The following is a 9,547-nucleotide window of genomic DNA, read 5'->3' as shown; positions in this document are numbered from 1 at the left end:
AAGGAACAGGGAAGAGGCAAAGACGGGAGGGTGGAGAAGAAAGACGATGAAGATGAAGGAGAATGGGAATGGCGACGAGACGAGGGGTGAAGAGAGTGCTCGACATAAGGCATAAAAAATAACGCGCGCGTAAAAAGGCGACGCCCGCTTTCGCGAGTACCGAAAAAAAAAAGGGTACTGTAGAGGGAAAATATTCACGGTTTAGTAACGGGTCATGAATAATAAACCGTCCAAGTAACGCGAGGCGAGGTGAGGTCAGATGAGAGGTCCATTAGCGGATAAAGGTGTTCTACAAGATACAAAAGATCGTTCGATCGAATGGAAAATCTCTTTCGGCCTCCAATTCGCCGTTCTCCAATGAAAATTTCCTGAAATTGAATCGATTTTTCAATTCTACGCTGTTCAAATTTTATTCGTAGCGCATCTTTTTCTTGAATTTGTCTCGATACGAATAAATATCGATCAGAAGAATCAAAAATCTTAAATTCGTATCCTATTCATACTTTCTTCGATGAACGAGCTCGAGGATGCCTTCGAGTTCGACGAACCCTTCTCGGCAAGGTACAAGGAGAGAGAGCACGAGGCGAAAGGATTCACCCCTTCCACCCCGCGTGGACCCACGGATCCGTGGCGCGGAGGGATTGAAAAAAAAATGGGTTGGGTGATCGTGGGTGAGTCACTACTATCGGCTAGGGTGATAGTGCCTGGGGTGGGTGCAGACTTTTTATCTATAGGGATTTGCACCGAGCCTAGGTCCGGTTGCACCCTTATACCTTTAACCCCGCAAGCTAGAATCCGATCGACCCACAGAACGATACCAGAGAGAGAGAGAGAGAAAGGGAGAGAGAGAAGAGAAAATTATTCATGAGATGCGCGTAACTGCTGCATCTCTCGATCAGCCGTCAATATTGGGGAAGGGTTGTCGGGGAAAAAAAAAGAAAAAAATTTGTCCCAGGGACAGATACACGTTGTTGCATCGTTAAATCTAGCACGGTAGCTCCACGTGTTCAAACAAAATTCAAAGGACGTTCCAATTATCATATAGATGGAAAAACCTGGTGCACGTTTAAGGAAAGAGAAGATACTAGAAACCTGCCTATTGTGCTTATATCTGCATAACCCAATCTTTAGATTAATTCAATCTCTTGCGTTAAATTTTACTGGAGTCATTTATATATATATATAAATATATATATCTCTTTGTATTTTGAAGAAACAAAATTTTTAAGAATTGGAAGAGGTATATATGTATAATCGGTGAGATAGACAATTGGCACGAATTTAATAAAGAAAAGCTTAAAAAGCTTTTGAAGATGCGACGAGTTGAATGAAATTTCAGAAACGATTGAACGAAGCCGACGAAATTAACGAAAAGAGAGGGAGAGAGAGAGAGAGAAGAAAAAAGGACGAAAATCCAGGCAATGATCACAGGACAGGGGTGGCAGAACGGAATAAAGAGGATCAGAGGAGAAGGCAGGGCGTGATTGCCACTTTCCGCTGACCCAGCCGATTCTTCCACGACCTTTTGCTCCGTAGCCAATTGCCGGCACGAATAAAATTTAGATGAGTAACGAGGTCGACGACGATGCCATTTAACATTTTATAATCAGAGCCAATCCTCGGAGTCTTAGTGCGGTCCTCGAGGAAGCTCCCTCTCCTCCCCACCTTCCTCTTCTTCTCGCGTTCCATCGCTCAGAAACAAGGAAAAAATAGGCAAAATTCTCCTCGATGCATCCCTTCGATATTTTCCTCCTCTTCCATCCATCTCTCCTCCCTCCCCAGCTCCGTCTGAAAAAAAAAAAGAAAAGAGCGTTAAGAGCAGGATCGCCGTTGTTGCCACTCGCCTAGCGGTAATTCCGCCTAAAAACGTAATTAGTGTGCGCGGATGGGAGATGGGGTTGAGGAAAAAAAAATCGTTAGGGGGGTAGCCAAGTTTTTTTCATAGCGCTTGGGGTGCGGCGGGCCAGGCGCTTCGCGAGGGCCACCCTCGGACGTGGAACTAGGGGAACCACCCCTCGCCCCTCCACCCCTCTCACCCTCTCACTCCGGCCGCGTATCTTTTTTTCCTGATCAAATCTTTGGGGTGGACTTCTCTCTGGAGTGGTGGCAGTGGTGGCGGTGGTGGTGGGGGTGGTGCGGAGCAACTCGGCCGTAGGGTATCGAGCCGTACATCTTCTCGCTACTCTGAAGAAGCTGAAAGGATAAGGAGAGGGAAGGGTGAAAAAAAAAAAAAGAAAAGAAAGAAAGAAAGAAAGAAAAAAGGAAAAAGCGGCGGGGAGGGAAGGAAGGAAGGAAGGAAGGAAGGATCGCCGGATTGATAGGCAAGAGGAGGAACTGAACGCGTTACCGGGGAACGGAAAACGAACTGAGTTTCTTCCTTCTTGCGCGAGGAACTCCGTGTTATTTATATTTCGTGACGACTTTGAAATCGGAAATAATATAGTGCGATTATGTAAAGTGAAAATTTGCTCGTTAGGTTGTTGTATGGAGACAGGGAGAGAATATTTTTCAGGGAAAATAATCTAATTACGAATCGTTGCGCGATTGTCGCGAATGACGAGATCGTTTTAAATTTAATACTATTAGGATTTTATAAATACAATTTTAATTTCATTTTTCTTTTCTTTTAAGAAAAATTTACTTGATAGAATTACTAAATAGATTGCAGAAACATTCATGTTTTTCTTAAAATTTTTAAAACGAAATATCGTAATATTTATTCTTTAGATATTTTATCGGATATGATAAAATACATTCTGTGGACTTTCGTATGTTTCAAAGTAAATTTGTTTTATTTCTATGTATTATTTCTGGGTTAAAAAGAGAAAGAAATTTGTACATTATTTTCCAAATTCCTCTCACATTTTGAAGACAATAATTTCGTTCATCTTCACTGATGAAGATTCAACGGACGATCGGCGCTTAGAAAAAAAAAATTCTATAACTCGATGGATCGATGAACGATGTGTAGAAACGCGTGAACGATAATCTGCGCGTGTAGTTCTAACAAAATTTACACGCGACGGCAACAGACACCCTTTAACATCGTTTTTGAAACGCCCCAAGTGTTATGTATCCGTCCACCGCCGTGACACCCTCGCTCAATCGAGTGCGGATCGATTTGACACAAAAAGCCTGATATCCTGTGAAAGCGTACACCTCTTGAAAGCCACCCCGAAATCATTTTCGTGACGGTTCATCTCCATAACACGTGTCGACGTGGCTAATCATTTGCTCGGCGCAATTTCGATAATCATCCACGACATCTACTTTTTTTTCCCTAATAAAACCGTTTTCTTCTCAGAATAAAATATATCCCCTTTCAATTATCACATCGATTATTTCATCGAATGAAATATTTTCTATTTCCATAATATCAACTCAAATCAAATTATATTCTTTATTTCGAACGCAATGATAGTGGAAAGTGTGACAAATATTTGATGAATATTTGAAAATATATATATATATCGTTTCAATTTTTCCTGATTTTATCTGAAAAATATGCGATACTCTTTCGAATGATCGATATCTTCGAGTGGAAAGATTTTCAGAATCATCTAAATTTCGAAATATCTTATGATACTTTTTTTTTTTGTATTTTTTACATGTCCAATATTGTTACCGCTTCTTTCTCGTTTACAAGATCCGTAAAACGGGCGGAGAAAATAAATTTCGGTAAAAGCAAAGTGCCACAAGCTCACTGTATGAACGTCTTGTCGAGCCAACACCACCTGAGTCCAAGACTTATGTACCCTTGTGTTGGAAAGACGTTCCACCTCCAACATTGAATTTACGTACAAGTTTTCATTCTTCCTGAGAAATATCTAGCCTTAAGTATCGTATAGTAAATTATAAAAAATCCAGTTATTTTAATGCCAATAATAGCAATAATGTTTCCCCTTTCCGAAATTCAAAAGAATATTTAAATCATTACTTAAAATTGGAATATAAAAAGCGAATTTTTAAATTTTAAATAAAAAGAGAATTTCATAAAAAAAAGAAATCAGGAAAATTCCATATGTTTAAATTTGAAACGATTTAAATAAATAAATATTTTATTTGTCGATCTTCGAAAATTTCGATATATTCCTGCCACATTTCTCCACGATCAGGTTAATAATCAGAAGAAAAAAAAAAGAAAACAACATCCTCGAACAAGTACTCGAGAAACGTGGGAAAACATAGAAGAAGTCGGTGCAAGAATTGATTACAAATTTATAAAGACACATATCTCGCGATGGATATCTTTCTGGAAGGAAGGAAAGGGAATCATCGTGCTGCCCTTTGGATTCGCTCTCGAACGAATTCTCGAACGAAGACGAGTTGTCAAACAGAGTTCCCTCCAGTGAGACGAGGAGAGAACGAGAGCGAGGAAGAGGCTGGGATCCTCGTGGACGACGGCGAGGAAGAAATGAAAAGGAGCGAAAGAGGCGAAGGGATGGGCTGATTGAAGCAGGCATGATGTTTAATTCAAAGAAACTGAAGACACACCCCGCTAACTACGCAGCAAGCCACGCCATCAACCTCGAGGAAGACTGGACCAGAAGAGGAGGGAAGAGAAGGAAAGGAGGAAAAGGGGGCGAGAAAAAGAGGAGAGAAAATTAAGGAGAGAAAAAAAAAAAAGAAGGAAAGAGGAAAGAAAGAAAGAAAGGAGGAGGAGAGACGACGTGATCCTCTTTGCCCTCCTTAAATCTCTCTAGTAATTGCTTCCTTTTAACGAAGCATGACTTTACGCGTGCCATTGCAAACTGGAACGAAGGCGATGTTGGCCTACCGGAAACCACGAGACTCGAGAAAGAAAGAAAGAAAGAAAAAAAAATCAAACTGGGGATAAGTTGCTCTTCGAGGGAGGAGGAGATTGTACTTCGAGAGAGGGAAAGATCGATGAAAATGAAGACGATCATTGGATACTCGTTATATTTTTATATCGTTTAAAAGATCGGTTATTTGAATGGATAATTATGAAACGAAACGTACATTTCCCAATTCCGCCATCGCTACGAACGCCTACCATTTTGTCTCGGGTGCAGCAATTATCGAGGTTGCATTGCAGACTTTCCTCTGCGCATGCCCTCGAGGGTGAAAGGGTTAAAGTCTGCCCACCCTTTACTCGAGGGCAGGTCTTCGAGACTTGTAATTTCTTCCTATTGCGCTCCCTCTATTCGCTATTCTTTCTTCTTCTTCTTCTTTTTTATACGATTGTTTTATACTTTATTTTCTCTTTCCTTTCGAATTACGTGATTCTTTTTATCTACTTTAAAACAATATATAAATGTCGAAATACATACAGAATATTACAAAAAATTATAACAAAATTTTTGCATACGAGCCCAATTCAAACTGTCTACATATAAAAATATTAAAGAACAAAATCAAGATCTTATATCTCAGAATAAATGCAAAAAAAAAAAGAACGTCAATAGCAAGAATCATAAAGAAGAGATTGTCGTTCGAATGAAAATTGATCGTGCAGCATCGTCCGCCATAATCGTTTGGAAAAAACTATTCCCGTAAGTGGCAAGTAGCCACTTACCGTATATCTCGCGAGAAAGGTTACACCCGTGTGTGTATTTTTCCAACAGCAAAAACACCATATAAATACGGCTCATTAACCGAGCTCGCCTCGGAATCCGATTGCGCCCTCGCGCCGTGTAATGGCACCCTTTTATGTTAATCGCTAACCCTTCCGCGTTTAACCAGCTGCGCTCTCCTCCATTGTCTCGGTTAGTTTTTCATTTAGTTTTTTTTCCTCCTCTCCTCCGCCCAACCTTGTTTTTCGAACGAAGCAAAAATGCTGCACGCGCCTGTGCAGCACGATCCACGTGTCGATTCGCAGTTTGAGCCGCAGTTTTTTTTTAGGGGGGTCAGTTTTTGTCAGTTGGAAACGGCCGCGGCGATTGAACCGAAGATTGAAAAAAAGGAAGAAAAAAAAAAAAGAGGAAAGGGAGGGGACGCGCGAAAGAAAAGTGGCGGAGGGTGAAGATTGGCTTGGATTAAAAGGAAGGGGAAGGAGGAAAAAAATGGGTTGGGTTGAAAAATATATAGAGCGGTTGCAAATCGACGTAACGCGCCGGCTAAATCCGTATAACCCTTCGAGATATGTATTTATATATACTTGGGCTTGACGAGGCGTTCCGGCTAGTCGCGTTATCCGGTTAATCGCCAAGGGATCGTATTCTATTTTCCTTTCTTTTTTTTCTTCTCGCTTTTTATAACATTGTGATATTTTTATTTGGCTTGGAGACTTTCAGTTTGATTGGTGAAGTAATTTTGGTGACGTTAATTGGTGAGATTTCGTTTCGAAAATTTGTACGATGATCTTAATAATTTGAACAGATATATATATGTCTCGAAAGTATCGTAAATCAAAATACTCGGTCTTATAGGAATTTAAAAAGTCATTATAATTCATAGAGAAAAAGTAAGAAGAAAAAAATAAATAATTGTCATACCTTGTTTATAAATAAACAGTTTTTGGCTTTCGTCGAATACATATCTTTTTTTTTCGAAAATTGTGATTAAATAATTTTATCGATAATCTTTTTTCCATCGTGCTCTTTTATCGAAAAAAAATGTATATATTATAAGAGAAATGACGAGAAGAAATATTTATATTATCATTCTCTTTCATATTTTTCAATCAATTGATATACAAACAAACAACTTTACAAAATAGACAGTTCATTTCGTATTTTCCATCACAATTTTCGCGGGAAACTTTAGGATTACATATAGATAAAACGAAACCGATGGCGATGAACAGTCTATCGGCAATTTGTCATCGACTTTTCGAGCCACGTTTCAACGTGGCCGACCACGGTTGCGACAGGGCGCAACAATAGCAATAATCGTACAGCTAGCGGGAAAGTTTCGAAAAATCACTCCTCCACGGGGAAAAAAAAAGTATAAATCAAACAAAAGGATAAGAGCACGGTGAAGTCTGCGGTGTAAATCGAAAACCGACCGAGAGGGTAGCTGAAAATTGTCGATAGAGTTATAAAAGTGGGCTCCGTAGCCACCCCTTCGAACGCACCCCGTTGCCACATGAACAGACACATTGGGACAGCTATCCTCGAACAATATCAATTATTTATGTCTGCCTTATAGTTATCATGCTACGGAATTCGTTTTTCATATGAATTGTCGATGGACAGAATAATCTATTAAGTAGATTTTATGACTTGAAAAAGCAAGTGATGTGAGGAAGAAAAAATTTTAAATAACTATTTTTATTCTGCCTAATATGAAAATGAATTTCAGGAAATGATAATCTCTTTCTCAATACGTCTCTTCATTTTTAATTCTCATAATTGTTCAGATTTAAGAAAAATTACATAATAATAATCCGGAAAGAAAATAAAATCAAATTCCTGAAAGATGAGAATTGAAAGAGAAATTTTTATTCAAAAATTAAATATTTTTCCCAACATTCTATTCTCTTCTTTCTCTGTCATTCTTCTTTTCTCACAAATTTCTTCACAGCGAAAAAGACTATTGTACGATCAACATAACTAGTGCTAGTCGTTCGGATTACAAGTCCAGAATAGTGTTCTAATTTAAAATACGCGAAAATCGATTTTCACTTTTCACGTATTCGTTTATTTTTCCTTTCGAAATCGATCTTTTGATACAATGACGTTTCACATTTCCGACATTCTACATACGCATATATATATATATATATATATATATATACTTTCTTCTTTTTACCAAGCTCTTTTTTTTTTCGTCCGTTTTTTCGGTTACTCTGAAACATTTCGATCAACGACATCGTGGAAACAACGAGAGAAAAAAAATATGGTAGCGTGAAAGAGGCGAGAAGAAGGAAAAAAAAAAAAAAAAAAAAAAATGAACACACATCGGTAACACGAGTAAAAAGTGGTGCTCGTTAAATTACAACAGTTACCGAACTCTGATTCCGAGTAAAGAGAAACCGACGAACGTAACAAAACTGTGTATCGAGAGAACGACAAAGAGAGAAATGCGGAGAAAGAGGGTGGCTTTTATATATGCATACGAGAACATTCAGGTGTCAATCAAGAATCGAGACCTTTCTTTCGACTTTGGGGTCCCAAAATCGAGTTTTTCCTGAAAAAATTTACGTATTCATTCACGTCACCACGAATGGAGGAAGATATGGTATAAAGGGAGAAAGTGAAAAAGAGAGAAAGGAGATGGGTAAAAAAGAAAGAATTCAAGCGAAAAGTCTGTTTGCTTTTTTATCGATCTTGATTTCATATTCGAGAGCATATTTTTTTCACCAACCGTCACGCATTGTTAACGTCAACTTATTCTCTCACTTTTTCCCTTCGTACGTTGCAACGAAAAAAAAAAAGTCGTCTAATAAAATTCAATATATATATATATATATATATATATATATATATATATATATATATATGATAAGTAACATGAATTTCATAATTTTAATTAAAATATTATTCCAAATATATTTTTATATGTTATTCATTTTAATAGAGAAATCGAAACGAAGAGATATTTCTTAATTATTTCATCCCGTTTTCGATATAAGACATTATCAGTCCAACGTATTTTCTCGAGTTGGAAAAGCTCGTGATACCCATTCGCTTCGCGTTTTCACAGTTCCTGAATGCGGGATGAATATCGGCCTGCTTCGTCGGCCATTATACAGCTTTTACATTTATAAAGCTGTCACACACCGACTCACGCGTCATTGTGAAAGGGGTATTATGCTTTAATAATGGACAGCATCGCATGTCAGATTCATCCGGTAGGATGGAAATGGTGTGAAGTTTATTTTGTTTCAGGTCTCTAGCAAATCCAATGGTGACGTGTCGCAAAATATTTTGCACGATCAGAATCGTAACTTTATCTGTACAACGACATTATATTATATATGAAAGTTATGCTTACATTTTATTATCAATATGATATTACTTGATTATCCTTTATTTTGATAATTAAAAAATCATTCCATCACACCAATTATATTTGATGAAATTAAATTATAAAATTATATTTTATTATGAAAGCTTACCGTATCTTTTGATACCTCATTTAATTTTTTATATTTATCTTTGATCATATTTTATTTTTTGATATTTTATTTTATAGCGAAATATTAATTATTTTATAACATATATCAAAATGGATTGATAATTATATCATTCTAATCGAAATATTATTTGAGAAAATTATTTAGTTTATTTATTTTAGTGACATAAATACTTGTCTAGTGTTCAACAAATTTATTTAATATTTAATATTTAATAATTAATCTTTTCATACTTTTAATTATACATTATATATTATCAAAATGATTTTTGACCAAAAATAACAATTTGTTTTATAATATTTAAAAATCATAATATTGAACATGTATTAAAATGCGTACATGAATCCATATGTAATGTGAATTACAATTAAGAATTTAATTCATCTTCTTAATACACGTATACACGGATTATAAATACGCAATGTCTTTTATAAAATTTTTATTCTTGAAAAAAAAAAAAATATGCGTGATATTTTTTCGGGATATTTTCCTAATACAAAAATTTTT

Source organism: Apis mellifera, linkage group LG6 (genome assembly GCF_003254395.2).
Source record: "Apis mellifera strain DH4 linkage group LG6, Amel_HAv3.1, whole genome shotgun sequence".
Classification (NCBI taxonomy): Eukaryota; Metazoa; Arthropoda; class Insecta; order Hymenoptera; family Apidae; genus Apis; species Apis mellifera.
Note: the sequence above shows the minus strand (reverse complement) of the source record.